Raw genomic sequence first — 16557 nt, 5'->3', positions numbered from 1 at the left:
GGATGGAAGCCAGAGGCATGTAGGTAAGAATAGCAATCAGTAGGTTTCTGGTATGGGGTGTTGTTTATGTGACCAGCATTTATTTGTAGTGTAGTGTCCAAGAAATGGATCTCTTGTGTGGGCTGATCCAGACTGAGGTTGATGGTGGGGTGGAAAATGTTGAAATCCCAGTGGAATTCTTCAAGACCCTCCTTCCCATGGGTCCATATGATGAAGATGTCATCAATGTAGCACAAGTAGAGGAGGGATGCTAAGAGACGAGAGCTGAGGAAACATTCTAAGTCAGCCATAAAAATGTTGGCTTATTGTGGGGCCATGCGGGTGCCCATAGCAGTGCTGCTGACTTGAAGGTATAAATTGTATCCAAATGGAAATGGTTATGGGTGAGGACAAAGTCACATAGCTCAGCCACCAGGTGTGCTGTGGCATCATCAAGGATACTGTTTCTGACAGCTTGTAGGCCATCCTCATGAGGAACATTGGTGTAAAGAGCTTCTACATCCACCGTAGCCAGGATCGTGTTTTCAGGAAGATTACCGATGCTCTGCAGTTTCCTCCAGAAGTCAGTGATGTCTTGAGGATAGCTATGCTGGTAGCATAGGATCTGAGTTCAGAGTCCATATAGTTGGATAGTCTGAAAGGGTACCAGTGCCTGAGTTGATGGGGTGTCCAAGATTTCTAGGTTTATAGATCTTGGGTAGCAGATAGTATACTTCTGGTTGGGCTCTAGGGCAGAGGTGGGCAATAATTTTTGCCCGGGGGCCACCCCAGAAGGGGCGGGGCCTAAACAGGAAGGGGCAGGGCTACCCCACCCTCAGACCGTGATTGGTCTTTGCCCCCCATCCCATTAGGCGCCCATGCCCTGGAAGAGGCTTGGCACGCTCCCCTACCGTCAGGCCAATCACGGCCTGGGGACAGGGGAGTGCCCGAAGCCTCCTTTCCCCCTGTGAGGAGCACATGGAATTTTGAAGTGCTGCGGGCTACTCACAGGGCCGGGGCAGGGCAAAGGAAGCTTCATGCAGCTCCCCCGCCTCCAGGCCCTGATTGGCCTGGGGGCGGGGGAGCACGCGAAGCCTCCTCCGCTCTCCCCCCTCGTCCCTTCAAGCAGCGCGCAATGCGTCTAAGTGATGTGTGCTGCTCACCGGATGGGAGGAAGCTTTATGCACCCGCCCCCCCTTCCAATTAAGGCCTGGGGGTGGGGGAGCACCCGAAGTCTTCTCCACTGCACGCTGCTTGCAGGGTAGGGGCAGAGCAGAGAAGGCTTCAGGAGCTCCCCTACCTACAGGCCCTAATTCATTTGGGGGTGGGGGAACAGTAGGGCCTCCGTGGGCCAGATCCATCTGCTTGGTGGGCCAGATCCAGCCCGTGGAGGCCCTTTTGCTCACCCCTGCTCTAGAGGGTGTGTCTGTGTAGATTTAGTCCTGTGCTATTGCAGGGTGTTTCTTGAGTGATGGTGTCAATTCATTTGGTATTCCTCAGTGGAATGAGAGAAAAGAGGCCTGTAGAATGAGGTTTTGAAGAGTTTCCTGGCAGCCTCCTGTTCATAATCTAACCTATTCATGATGACTACAGAACCCCTTTCATCCGCCTTGTTGATTATAATGTCAGAGTTGTTTCTGAGGCTGGGCATAGTGTTGCGTTCTGCATGGCTGAGGTTATGGAGAACATGCTGTTGTTTGTTCACGATATCAACCTCTGCATGTTTGTGGAAGCAGTCAGCGTAGAACTCCAGACTGTCTTTTTGACCATCAGGAGGAGTTCACATAAAATTGTTTTTTCATGCAGTGTTGGCAGGAGGGATCCTGTAGGTCAGTGCAATGTTCAGTGGTGTGTTGGAAATAGCCCTTGAGTCAGAGGTGGAGAAAATAGGCTTCCAAGTCACTGCAGAACTGTATCATGTGTATGAGGGTCCTGAGGTAGAAAGAGAGTCCCCAAGATATGACAGCCACCTCTGCCAAGCTAAGTGTGCGGTTGGATAGATTAACAATGTTGTTGATGTGTTGAAGGTACCATAGTTGTAGCTCTCTGTGGCCTGTAGGAGTTGAGATAGTTCATTGTCCTTTTTCTTCTGTAGGAAAGTAAAGTGAGCATTGTAAATGGCTTGTTTTGTTTTTGTAATGTTCAACCATGTGGAAGTTTGTGTGAAATCTTGGGTTTTTTTATGAGAATCTCTAGATTTGAGAGATCATTATTGATCTTCTCCTGTTTGTTCCGTAGGATGCTGATTAGCTGTTTCTTTGGAAGTGTATGGCACAATCGCTCTCTATAGTTTGTGTAGTATGTTGACTAGAATGAGTTTTTCACTTTTAGTCCATTGGGTATAATGTTCATCACTTTGCATTTGGAGAGGAGGATCATGTTGATTTGTATCTGTGCGAGTTTCTTCATGAAGTTGATGGATTTCCATTTCGTCTGGCTAAATGCAGTGCCTTGCATGGTGAAAAGTTTCAGAGGGGTAGCTGTGTCAGTCTGTATCTGCAAAAACATCGAGGAGTCTTGTGATACCTTAAAGACTAAGGGTATGTCTACACTACCCTGCTAGTTCGAACTAGCGGGGTAATGTAGGCATACCGCACTTGCAAATGAAGCCCGGGATTTGAATTTCCCGGGCTTCCTTTGTATAAGCGGGGAGCCACCATTTTTAAATCCCCGCTGGTTCGAACCCCGTGCAGCGCGGCTACACGGGGCATGAACTAGGTAGTTCGAACTAGGCTTCCTAGTTTGAACTACCGTTACTTCTCGTGAAATGAGGAGTAACGGTAGTTCAAACTAGGAAGCCTAGTTCGAACTACCTAGTTTGTGCCCCGTGTAGCCGCGCTGCACGGGGTTCGAACCAGCGGGGATTTAAAAATGGCGGCTCCCCGCTTATGCAAATGAAGCCCGGGAAATTCAAATCCCGGGCTTCATTTGCAAGTGCGGTATGCCTACATTACCCTCCTAGTTCGAACTAGGAGGGTAGTGTAGACATACCCTAACAGATTTATTAGGGCATAAACTTTTGTGGGTAAAAGCCACTTCATCAAATGGAAGTAAGGAAAGAATATTTTTTCTGTGCAACCTTTTCATATTAATTATGTGAAAATAAATGTGTTTTTAATCTACTTGTAAAACTGCTTGAGACAAGGATGTGGGAAAAGATTTTAGAATGTCTTCAACTCTTCACGTTGGTGTGACTCAGAGTGTGTAATCGCTCTGAAACAGTACCCTCAAGATAAGTAGTAAAGTCCCTGATCTTACTCCCTTTGAAAATAATGGCAAAACTCCCACTTATTTCATTGAGTCATAGATTCCAAAGCCTGAAGGGACCATTGTGAGCATCTAGTTTGACCTCCTGCATAACACAGGCTATAAAACTCTCCCACATAATTCCTAAATCAGAGGTCCTGAAACTGGGGAGGAGGAGGGCACAGAGGAATATTCAGAAGGACACAGCAGTCCAGATCAGACCTCTGATGGGCCAGAGAAGGAGAGCCACCCAGTCAATGCCCCACCCCCGGCTCTGCTCCTGTCCTAGCTCCCAGCTTCGCACATTACCTCTATATTGGTGCCCTTGACAAAATTCATTCCCCACACAGGTGGGAAAAATTAGAGGGAACACTGCTCCTCAGACAATTCCTTTAAAAATGCAAATTGTCTGAACCTGCTGATTTAAAAATGTCTAATTTTGCTAGCTGCTGTTTACCATCCTCCTGACATACTACTAGTCTGGAAAGTGTGCTGTCACCACATACTAGATTGTCTGTTTTCCCCCCCAAATACAGATATATTTATTGAACATGTCTGCCTTTTCTGCATTATTATTGATAGCTCTCCTTCAGTACTGCCAGCAAGGGCCCTCATACACCTTTGCAAGGTATTGTACAGTTGAGTTAGCTTAAACATCTGCCATCTGGAATAAATATATTAATTGATAAAAACAGTTCCAACATAGGGCAATGTGTTTTGGTTCTTTGATTCTCTAGCATAAGCCAGCCATTACTTAAAAAAAACATGACGCCCAGATTCCAGAGCTGTAAAGTGGATACAGTGTTGGCATTGGTCTGACCTTTGGTGATTAATAGTCCTGCTTCAGAAAGTTTACAAATGTGGAGTTGTGTTCAGAGTTCTACGCAGCAAGCCTTGCATAAAACAGGTCTCTTCGAGACATGCTTAACAGGAGTCAGTGGGAGTCAAAGGGCGCACAGCCTCCTCAGAGTGGTTCTTATCTTGCAGGATCAGGCCCCAAAAGAACCCAGCCCCAGGAATTTGAAAGAACATCTGCAGCCATATAATGTCTTGAAATCCTTAGGCCTAATTCATCATTGCCCTGCACTCTGTACCATTTCCCAAGAGACTGTAAAAAGAGGTCTATGCAGAGTTTGTACCATTTCTATATGGTGGCATTTCCCACACACTTTGCACTGCCCCAGGTGCAAGGCAATGGGGAATCAGGCTCTAGAGCTGTTTCCTAGATGCTGTCAGTTGATTGAAGTACTATTTCTCTTTCCTTCTTAGCTCAAAATTGCATAATGAGAACCTTGAGTTGTATTAGAAAAGCAACTCTTCTGAAAAGTAACATGAAGTGAACCCTTGGCTCTGTTGAAGTTCATGGAAATCTTGTCATTGACTTTAGTGAACACAGGATTTCATCCCATCTCTCTAACCTCAAAAGTTTGTATGCAGCCCTGTCCTCGCTCCAGGCATTGCAGAGCTGCAAGCAATTATCCTATCCCCAGTATTTAGTAACCATCTTGCCTTTTAAGCAGATTCTTGCTGTCCTAGCTAGATAAAACTGCTACCAAAGGACCACCTGGCACAAGCCTATTTTGCTGGGAATCTTTGCAAACACTAGAGGTTTTTTGTTTGTCTTAAATGGTTCATGGGTGGTTGTCATTCTAAATGCAGTTCTTAAGCAACTAGGGCATATAGACAGCTTTCCACCACCTTAGAATATGATTGACCTCTTTGTTTCTCTTGTCTGACTTCTAAAGTTGAAGTCTTATGATCCATTACATCTGATTAGCTTTAAAGAATGGATATAAATTCAGTGGGACAAATTTTTATAGAACTTCGCTCAGTCATGAAGCAGAATGTTACTTTCCTGCAAGCATAAGACAGGGAATCAGGTGAGGGGAGTCCTATCTTCAAACAAGTAAGTGTTCATTGAGCCTGGAAGAAAGTTAGGCCAGCAGAGGATTCAGCAGTGCTGTAGCTGACAGCACAGCTTTTGATTTGCATGTAGCTGCACACCAATGGGATTTTGAAAGACTGCTTTTTGCATTGTTCAGTTCTACTGCTCTCTCCACCTTTCAGGGTGGTACCCTTCATCCCTCCTTTTGTCACTACTGTACTTGGAGGAGGTGCACTGTTTGCTGGACTCTAGCTTTACCAGTTGGGTACAAATGGCTGAAGCTAGGTAAATATCACAATGCCTGTGGAATTCATTGCCAGAGGATGTTTTGAAGACCAGGACTTTTAACAGGATTCAAAAAAAAACTAGATACATTCATGGAGGAGAGGTCCATCAGTGGCTATTAGTCAGGATGGGCAGGGATGGTGTCCGTAGCCTCTGTTTGTCAGAAGCTGGGAGTGGGTGTCGGGGGAGGGATCACTTGGGCTGTGTCTAGACTGGCCAGTTTTTCCGGAAAATCAGCCGCTTTTCCGGAAAAACTTGCCAGCTGTCTACACTGGACGCTTGAATTTCCGCAAAAGCACTGACTTCCTACTGTAAGAAATCAGTGCTTTTTGCGGAAATACTATGCTGCTCCTTTTCGGGCAAAAATCCCTTTTGCGCAAAAGGGCCAGTGTAGACAGCTCAGATTTGTTTTCCGCAAAAAAGCCCTGATCGCGGAAATGGCAATCGGAGCTTTTTTGCAGAAAAGCGCGTCTAAATTGGCACAGACGCTTTTCCGCAAAAAAGTGCTTTTGCGGAAAAGCGTCCGTGCCAATCTAGACGCTCTTTTCCAAAAATGCTTTTAATGGAAAACTTTTCCGTTAAAAGCATTTCTGGAAAATCATGCCAGTCTAGACGTAGCCTTGGTGATTGCCTGTTCTGTTGGTTTCCTCTGGGGCACCTGGTATTGCCCACTGTCGGAAGGCAAGATGTTTGGCTGAATAGACCTTTGGTCTGACCCAGTATGGCTATTCTTACAATATGTTTTTACCACATATTGGTTGAGTGTTACAAATTTGGGGCAGAGCCAGCTTGACTGAGCGTATACCCAGCAGACATGTATCTTATCTGCCAAATCATGAAAGGGACACTATTTTTGGACCCGACAGTGTATGATGGAAGACAGACAGGAAGAAAGGTGTCAAAAAGCTCTGCCTTCTACAAGTCTGAGAGGCACCAATCTTTACGATCTCTATTGGTGGTTAGGTCATAGAAAATGCATTTCCGATATAAATTAGTCTCACGCCATAGGCTAATCTTGAAATTTCACTATCTCTTTTCAATTTTGGGCCAAAATCTATGACTAAATATAACCCTTTTTGTCATGAGTAACCAGAGACTTCAGTGGTGCTCTTCACCAGAATAGTCCTTACACTCTGTAGTAAAGGCTCCCATATAAGAACTCTTGACAGTCAATAAAAAGGGATCATTCTTCAAAATGAAGTTGCTCACTTAAGAATGCTGAATGGCACATTTATTGTTTAAACACATGGATTGGGATTTAGCTAAGAACCCTTTCCTGTAAATTATCAGCTGGTGGGAAATCTTGCAGAGAAATATCTTCTCAGAAGCTCCCAGCTGCACTGAGGTAGAGAAATCAAATATAAGGCAGGTCTACACAACCACGTAGGTCAGTGTAGCTTATGTTACTCAGCGAGGTGAAAAAGAACTGCCCAGCTTGACACAGGTTACATCCACCTGAGCACTGTTAACACCAGCACTGCATCACCAAGTGTTGCTCTCCCGTCAACATAGTTTCCACTTCTCATGGAGGTGGAACAATTATTCCAAGAGGAAGGTCCATTGATGGGAGCAGGGCAGGGGCGGACTGGCAATCAAAATAGGCCCAGGAAATGGGAGAACAGCCGACTTTTTCACACATACTATCTTTGTTCGTTTACGCCGTACTCGCACTGTTATTTATTGTCAGTTACGGAAAACCACACACCACAATGACAAACGATAACAGAACTCATCCAACAACTGCATACTCTCTACTCGGCGGTCAAGACTTGAGCGACTCCATCACCGATTCCACCGGTGCACAAAGCAGGCCTACACATTGCTGTCATGCACCATCGCTCATTGCACATCACACATCCGTTCCGTTGGTTTCAACCGTAATGCAATGTCATTCACTTTGGCGCCAAAGAAACAAAGGCCGAGTCAGTGCAGCGGCCCACACCCGACCACACACACATACACACACAGCCTCAGCCGCCTCGGATTTATTCTGCAACATTTTGAATTTTGGTATTATAGATTTTTTGGTATTAGAACAGTGGTCTCCAACCTTTTTACATCCAAGATCACTTTTTAAATGTCAGAACAAGCCAAGATCTACCACCCCATCCTTTCCCCAAGACCCCACCCCTGCCTTGAAGCCCCGCCCTCTTTATTCTCCTCGGGTATGTCTACACTACCCCACTAGTTCGAACTAGCGGGATAATGTAGGCATACCGCAATTGCAAATGAAGCCCAGGATTTGAATTTCCCGGGCTTCATTTGCATAAGCGGGGCGCCGCCATTTTTAAATCCCCGCTCGTTCGAACCCCGTGCCACGCGGCTACACGCAGCACGAACTAGGTAGTTCGAACTAGCCTTCCTAGTTCGAACTACCGTTACTCCTCATTCCACGAGGAATAGGGGTAGACATACCCCTCCTCTCCATCACTTGCTATCCCCAGCCCTTATACACTCTACACTGCTGCTTTTCTTTCAATTCTTTTGTAGGAAAAGGTTTTTCCAACATTTGGCCTGTCTAGACAGGACCAAATGTCAGAAAAAACCCTTCTTTCGGAAGCCCCCTTATTCCTCGTGGAACGCGGAATACAAGGGCTTGCCGAAAGAGTATGTGTGCTCTTCCACTAAAAAAAGTGGAAGAACAAATGCATCCATGGACACGGAAGAGTTCTTCTGGGATATCTCTGGAATCCTGGAAAAACTCCTGCAGTCTAGTTGTACCCTCACTGGCTTGAGACAGGATATGTGGACTCTGGGGTGGGAATGAGGGAATTGGGGGTAAGAGGTGCAAGCTCTGGGAGGAAATTTGGATGCAGGAGCAGGTGGAGAAGGGGACCCTGGCTCAGGGAGGGGGCTCCAGGCTGGGGAGTGTGGGGGTCAGATGGAGGGTTGTGGTACTAAGTAAGCCACAAGCTTATAGATGTGAGAGTGCAGGAATTTGGGCTGGAGTATGTCAGGGGCTCAGGGCAGGGGGTTCCAGTGTATGATAGGCTCAGATCTAGGGTCTTGGGGGTGGGGTGTAGGAGTGTTATGATGCTGCGGCCATATGGGGGTTTGTTGGCCAGGCTTCATTTTTAAATAAAATACTATGTCAAACACAAAAAGTTTCTGCATTGTCTTTATTTATAAGAAGGACAGGGAACCTGTTTTTTAATCAGGGGTCACTGACTCAGAAAAGTCAATTGGGGCCACTGAAGTGAGAAGCAAAAAAACCTCCTCCAAGACCCCCCCAAGCCTCACTAATGTGGCCCCAACTGTACTGGTAGGAACAGGGGACATGGTACTAGGGAAGAGTGCTAGTGGGTTCTGGGGCAGCAGACAGGGTGCCAGTGGGGGCAGGGGACAGGGTGCTGGGGTGGGGACAGGGTGCCGGTGGGGGACAGGGTGCCAGAGGGAGACAGAGGAAGCGGGGAGCAGGAGACAGGGTGCTGGGGGGGCAGAGGGCAGGGTTCTGCAGCAGGGGACAGGGTGCCAGGGAGTCCTCTGCACCCACCTCTTCCTGGGACTTCTCCCTGCCCCCGCAGAGGAGGGAAGCCCTGGCACAGGCCTCCTCCAAGGATGACTCCCCCCTATGCCCTGCAGAGGAGGGAAAGCCCCGGCATGCAACTCCCTCCCCCCCCCCCCCGCCCTCCACCGAGGAGGGAAAGCCCATGCCTCTTTTGGGGACTCCGCCACGCCACGCCACACCACACCAGTTCCCTGCACACCACAGACCTGGGGGAGGGGAGCAGCCTCTGTACTTCTGGAACCCCTGGAAGTGGCGTGCAGCTGCTGGACTTCCGTCCACCCCGCAGGAAGCTGACACTACCTCCATTGTCGCTGGAGGTAGGTAGTGGGGCTTCTTGGAGGTGTGGGAAAATTGGAGGGGGAGGCCTCTGAACATCTTGCGATCGACTAGTCGATCATGATCGTCAAGTTGATGAGCATGGTATTAGAAGCTTTACGGTGGCTATTACGGTCCATTCGGAGGATGGCTCACCGGGAAATTCCCGATATCCCACTGGACCAGTCCGCCCCTGGGGCAGGGTCAACTGCTCTGGGGCACAGCAATACAAAAAGGCCTAGAGCACCTGGTTGCTGCTGCCACCGTTCCTACTGCAGCGACTAGCGTCTCGCATCCTTTAAATCACCACCTCCACACTGCAGGACATGCTCCGAGAGGGTCTGAGGGCATGCTTGGCGGGGGAGGGGTACATGGCATGATCCTGCTGGCACTGAGGGCTGGTCCCCAAACCTCCTACACACACATCTTGCCCGGGGGCCTGAGAATTCTGTCAGCCCCCCCACTGCCAACAGGAGAGTGCTTTCACATCAGCATACCACATCTTCATTGGTGCAGCTACCCTGTTGTGGTAGTGTAGACCTACCCTTAGACCCTATATAGGTAATGCTGTCTAATTTTCCACATGCAGTGTAAGCTGAATGGAACTCTTTGAATCACAGACTTTCATATCTTCGGTAAAAGGAAACGGAAGGCTTCAGGACATGATGAATGTAGTGTGAGTTGTATTGTAAATTGCAAATAAGTGCTCGATTGCCCTGTACTGGGTCAAATAATAGGAAGGATTAGAAGCTGTACTGAAAAAGCTCACACCGCATTTGCATGATTTTTCCCAACATTTTAAATTCATGCCACAGAAGCAGTATTCTGCTAATTTTGTCTAGGAAAAAAAAATCCAAGGGGTCATTAATGAGAATATAACAACAAAAACAAAATTATTTTTCTTTTTGAGCAGCATTTTGTTTCAATTTAAACAATGACAAATAAAAAGGAAATTGCATGGCAAACAGCAGCTGTGCTAGTCATTTCAGGCCTATCTGGGTATGTCTAAACAGCAATTACACACCTGCTGACTAGAGCTCAGGCTGTGGGGCTATGAAATTGCCGTGAAGATGTTGGAGATCAGCAGGAGAGCAGACCAAGTTACCAGACCCCTGGGCAAAGTGGAGGTGCCGGCTCTATGCTCCTGGAAGGAGTGGAGCCAAGAGTGGAAGGGCTGGGGCTGTGGCAGCCAGCCTTCAACACCGCCCAGAATACACCACCAAGCATTCTGCTGGCAATTTAAGGAGCCCAACGGCTATTGGCCACTACCACAGGAGTGGCCGGGGGGCTTGCCCCTTTTGAAGTAATGGGCCCCAGGGCAACTGCCCCCATTGTTCCCCGTTCCCGGTCAGCATGCCTTGGGATCAGACAGGATGCCAGGCTTTAGAGCCTGCCCCTCCATAGACTACAGGTTCCAGCACCAGCCAGAATGTCTACACAGGTACAATTTTCCAACCCCACAGCCTGAGTCAGCTGAGCCACAGATGTTTAATTGCTATGTAGAAATGCACAAAGAATCCCAGGAACTTGTGGCAGAGAAGCCAACATTCACAGGAAGATGGGCCTCAGAAGTTCCCATTTGCCTTTCAGCCTCTTAGATACAGATAGACGTGTAGTGTTATGCTACAGAGAGAATTTAGCACTAAAAACGAAGTAGCAAATGACAGCATGCTATGGTAATGAGAGCAACTTCCAGTTACAAAGCTGGTGATTTGGAGAAAAAAAAATTGATGTGGCTCAGGTTAGATCACTCTGAAGGGATAATTTGCCAAATCTGGGTGTTAGTAAGCAGATCCTTTACTAATGACCTTGTTTGTCCTCGGTTCTCTCCAAAGCAAGGGTTTGTAATTATACGCACAATCAAAGCCTCTGTATCATATGGCAAGTAGAATTGCTGTTAGACTACGGCCCCTTTTAAAAAATGTTTAAAAAACATGTTCCAGAAATGTTTATTTTAAATTTAGAGTTATTATTGTTATTTCTGCTTGGTGATTTAAGAAGGATTTTCTTTCCTCTGTGCTGAGGTTGAAAATTCCTGGAAAGCCATGACAATATTCGGCATTCATGATTATGCAGAAAGACATAGTTCATGAAAATTGCATAGGCTTTTAATACCGAATTATGAATGAGCTCTAATGTTGACATTAGATTGCTTTTCATTTCCATGTGGCAACATGTTTCCTTGAGGTGCCTTTTCAATAACAGTGATTATTAAAGATAGGCTATTTTTATATGAAAACATTTGTTTGGAGTGAACAAAACTTTCTGAAAATCTCTATGGCTGACATTTCAGTTGTTTTGAATTATCTTCCCACCTCCATGTTTCACCATATAAGTTTCCATGTGCATCTTCAAAGAAACCTAGGGATTTTCCTGAAAAGTTCTTGCACTATAAAGTAAGTTCAAATGTGAAAATAATTTGTGAGTTAGGAGTTAGGTAAATTTGTAGCCCAAGTTATCTCATTACTCAGAAAGTATAAATACTCTTAGCTAATGCCTAACTTTTTTTAAAGGTGGTGATTTTCTCAGCTGATTCCAAGGGTTCTGTAAGTATTATCTTGTGAACAATGCCACATTTACTTTTTTCCTGGCTTCAGACAGCTGACAGTTTGGTCCACTAACCCTGATAAGAACAAGTTGTTTGAATCCTGAATTGAGGGGAATAGAGTTCAGATTTATCTTTGCATAATGCTAAACACGTTGTGATTATACATTACACAGTATACTTAGGACAAGTATAATACAGGACAATGTAGCACTTTAAAGACTAACAAGATGGTTTATTAGATGATGAGCTTTCGTGGGCCAGACCCACTTCCACAGATCAAATAGTGGAAGAAAATAGTCACAACCATATATACCAAAGGATACAATTAAAAAAATGAACACATATGAAAAGGACAAATCACATTGCAGAACAGGAGGTGGATACGGGGGGGGGGAGGGAAGAAAGGAAGGTAAGCGTCTGTGAATTGATGATATTAGAGGTGGGGAGAGTGGGCATTTGGTGGACAAGTATGTGCATTTGGTAAGCAAATGTCTGAAACTTACCTTTGAGCTTTGTCTGAAACAGCAGCATGTGTGTGTGCATGTGCACACAACAGGGGAGAAGGAAGGATATATTTAGGGGAGAATCCCAGAGATGGACAGTTTAGAGCTACCGTTCTATGCTTTACCCCAATTTCTAAGTCCCTGTTCTCAAACAAACAGTCAGGTTTTAGATTTCTTTTCCAGAAATGGATATGTAAAGTTTTTGTTGATTAATTTAGAAATGTATCCAGAATGCTAGAGATCAAGTGGCTGAGCAGCAGTTTTGTAGAATATATGCACTTTGAGTTGCTGAAGTTGCCTTTTGTTCATGTTGGCTGTGAACCATTTGGACAACTTGGAATACAGAACTTTGTTGAAGGTGGGCACCTAGTCTCACACTGGTGCAAATCAGAAATAATGCCACACAGAGATTAAGTGGGTTATTTAAAAGGGTTGTAAATTACAGCTGGATGAGTCCCTTAACTGCCTAATAAGCAAATTTGATAGTTCCCAATCTATCTAATTTGGTCACAGGGCAAAAGTTATATTTATTTGACACACTATTGTTATACATGTATATTTTTTAATGTAAATCAGTTGCTCACTAGCAGTATGTATCACTTACCTCTGCTGAATAATAACAAAGAACTGCTCACGCCACAAGTCACATACCAAGTGTTTAACTGAGAAAGGATTGAGAAACCTAAAACTGTTTTGCATAACTGCCCTGGACAAAAACATTTATCTGCTGATTCTTCTCTTTCTTTCATATGACAAGAGAGGTGATGAGCAACGTTCATATATCCAGACACAGTTTAGTGAGGCATAATATGCTAATTAAATAGCAATAGAGAACAAATGCGTTTATTGTCATTGTTTCTGGCAATTTTGGCTTCTGGACTGAAAACAACGCCAAGTCACACACACATGTATTCTGCATAATATACTCAAACTGGGGCAGGTGGAGGGGTGGGAGTGGAATTAGCTAAAGATGTAAGGTGGTAATTCTGCCTCAAAAAGGGTCAAAGGTATCGGTACCAGCGACTGTACTTCCCTTTCTAGCAGTGTTCCAGTATGACAATTCCTCTATTCCTACCACTCAGCCAATTTTGTAAACTAGAACCAATGTCATGTGACTCATATGCCTAACTTCATTCTGGCCACCTGGCTCAAAACATGAAATAAAAATGAAAACCTTTGCATGAAAGTGGCCCCGTCACCCAAAGGAGAGACCATCTTTGTCTTTGCTATGAAACAGCAACATTTAACAATTTGCTTGTTCAGTTACCCAGCAAAATTCACAACCGAGAAAGAAAGCTGTGTTGAAAAAAATCTTGGCATTCTATTTTACCCATGTCTAGCTTATACTGAAACCTATGTTTTAGTTTTTAGTTTTATGTGTAGGGAAAAAAGATGGCCCTTCTGTGGCCAATATGCTTTCAGATGCAGGCAACATATCCCATCACTGGGTACAGCTTAGCCCTTTGGAATAATCTCTTTCCACTAGAAACGTCAGCTGAAGTCAATACATAATATTTACCCAACTCACTTGAGGATAATTCCTGCAGGATCTCTGCATGTACTGAAGTATTTGATGTTCATGGAGGCAGAATACCAAATATTATTCCCCTTGGATGGACGTCATTCAGCTGTTGGACTTGCTCCCTTCATGTCCCAGTGTCACTAGGGATGAATGAAGCCGCCCTTTGGCCAGGTCAGTGTTCGTTTTAGAATGTTAGATTTGGTGTAGCAATTCAGGCACCTCCCACCACCTCTGCCCTCATTTTTCAATGCAAACAGGCACCGGCGTCTTATGACCTAAACAGCCACAAGAATCTGCCCTTGAAAAATACAAACAATATTATTTTAAATGAAAGTGCTGTCTGCTTTGACCTGCCTCTTCTGGGGAATGACTGCCCTTCCCCTACAGGATGCTAGCAGCACGTACCCACTTCAGTGAAAGGTACTTGTATCCTGGGGCTTGAAAGCAGAGAATAGGTGCCTCCTCACCACCCACTAATTTTAGCTCTCTCAGGGTCAAAGGAAATTGTTCTCCCACTGGGCTCAATGGCCAAACTAACACTGATTTCAAATTGCAACAAGATTAGTCTCTCAGTCGGCAGATTCTCAGCTAACCTTTGCCTCTCATTCTGTTGGGTGACTATTTATTACATATGCACACACCTGTTCTTGCACATCCATTCAAGTAACAATTTATCGGACAACAGCTTTGAACTGGTAAAACCCTAAAAGGACACAAAGGCCAAGAAAAACTAGCTACTGATGAACAGAGGTCACTGAATTCATTTTGCAACTTGTGACCTCTCAGGTCCCTGCTAGCCCACAAAACTATATTCAGTGACTTGAAGATATCTGACTAAAAAATCCCTAGATTAGGATTGAAGTCCTGTGCAACACTGGAATCAGCAAACTGTGTGTGAACCTGTTGTAACCGTAAAAGCCTATATTGACAAAGGGGCAGGGATGTGCAAATGGGGTAATAGTTGACATTTGACATTTGTAATATGAAGAAGTGGGTTGTGCCCACAAAAGCTCATGATACTATCTATATATATCTTTGGTTAGTCTCTAAGGGTATGTCTACACTACCACCCTAGTTCGAACTGGGGTGGTTAATGTAGTCAATCGAAGTTGCAAATGAAGCCCGGGATTTAAATATCCCAGGCTTCATTTGCATCTTGCCGGGCGCCACTATTTTTAAATCCCCGGTAGTTCGGACTCGGTGCCCGCGGCTACACGCGGCACGGAGTAGGTAGTTCGAATTAGGCTAATTCGAACTACCGTTACACCTCGTTCCAGCCTAATTCGAACTACGTAGTCCGTGCCGCATGTAGCCGTGGGCATGGAGTCCGAACTACCAGGGATTTAAAAATGGCGGCGCCCGGCAAGATGCAAATGAAGCCCAGGATATTTAAATCCCGGGCTTCATTTGCAACTTCGATTGACTACATTAACCACCCTGGTTCGAACTAGGGTGGTAGTGTAGACATACCCTAAGGTGCTACAGGACCACTGTTATTTTTTAATTTTTTTTAGTTACAGACTAATACAACTACCTCTCAGAGACTTGAAAATCTCAGTCAATGGGCCTAGCTTTCCATTCCATTGTACCAGGTTTACCAGAGCTTAACTCCTGACATAAAACTGATGGAATGGAGTGGAAAAACCGGGACTTGTGTTTTTGTAAATTATTTCGGAGACTTATATTGTTTTATGGTTAGAGTGATTTTGGAGCTTATAATAACTGCCAAGTTGGAAACCCTTCTAATGTAAGTCCTTTCTTTAGCCACAAACCAGGTACAGGATGAATAGTATGAACGACAATTTCCCCACTCGCAATATCCACCCCTGCACACAAAAAAAACCACTCCTATAGCAAAGGTAGTAGGCCCATCGTTTTGCCCAGTCAGTTCTTGGACTATCTGCCTATGAGCAGGGCTACTAGAGTGGTAGGTTTGTAACGTGGTGCCAAGACCAACTCACTCCACAAAAGCTATGAAATCATTGTGGATTTTGGCTATTACAGACACAGGCCAAAATTGAAGTGGTGTTCTAGAGGTGAAAGTGTCGCTATCCTAATACATACTTTCTCAATTAGCCAGCCCCCGCAGGGGCATACTTTCATTGAAAGCAAAACTTGTTTCAGATAATTACAGATATTTTCCACACTGCCCAGGAGTTACACCTGACAATGTTCTCCAGATGTTCATGTATGTAAAAAATGTACAGTAATGAAGTTGTTAACTGGATGAGACTGCCCAGACTACAAGAAGAGGACTTTCAGAATAGCCTGGAAAATCATTCTGCAAATTTACTAGCCCCAGGACAAAATCTACTTTTCCACTTATATAATGATAACAAAAAGACATCTCTCCCCTGTTTGTCATAACAGCTACTTGCTCCAATCAAGTGAGCCTATAAAATATGACATTGCTATTTTAGGAACAGTTGAGACAGACAGGATATAATATTTTGCGCCCTCGTATTTTTGACACCTGGACAGACAATATATTTATAATTTTGTGCTTGGGATGTAACATGAGTCACAGTTCTCAGTAGGGTTGCCAATTCTGGTTGGATATATACCTGGAGGTTTCAACATATGACAATCTCTAATTAAAGATTAATTTTTATTTCCTTGTGGTGCAAAGGCAATCCTGGAGGGTTGGCAACCCTCGTTTTCAGACTAAGTGAAAGGAGAAAAGTTCACATTGGACGTGCATTGACTTCAATGCTACCAATCCAAAAAGAAAAGGAAAAGGAAAAAGGAAAACTTTCAGTATTTGAA

General features: G+C 44.9%; 1 long non-coding RNA gene across 4 annotated transcripts in view; it reads right to left on the bottom strand.

Annotated features, from left to right (window-relative positions):
* Positions 1-14548, bottom strand: part of LOC142829753 (uncharacterized) — a 126014-nt gene extending 111466 nt beyond the window's left edge. For 3 of the 4 annotated variants that reach the window (XR_012904498.1, XR_012904507.1, XR_012904501.1), the window contains exon 1: positions 13798-14548. This is a non-coding gene — a long non-coding RNA (uncharacterized LOC142829753). The remainder of the gene's footprint in view (positions 1-13797) is intronic. The other variant, XR_012904512.1, reaches the window with a different exon arrangement.
* Positions 14549-16557: the final 2009 nt, after the last annotated feature.

The sequence above is a fragment of the Pelodiscus sinensis genome, chromosome 1 (genome assembly GCF_049634645.1).
Source record: "Pelodiscus sinensis isolate JC-2024 chromosome 1, ASM4963464v1, whole genome shotgun sequence".
Taxonomy (NCBI): domain Eukaryota; kingdom Metazoa; phylum Chordata; order Testudines; family Trionychidae; genus Pelodiscus; species Pelodiscus sinensis.
Note: the sequence above shows the minus strand (reverse complement) of the source record. Positions and strands in the feature narration are given on the sequence as shown.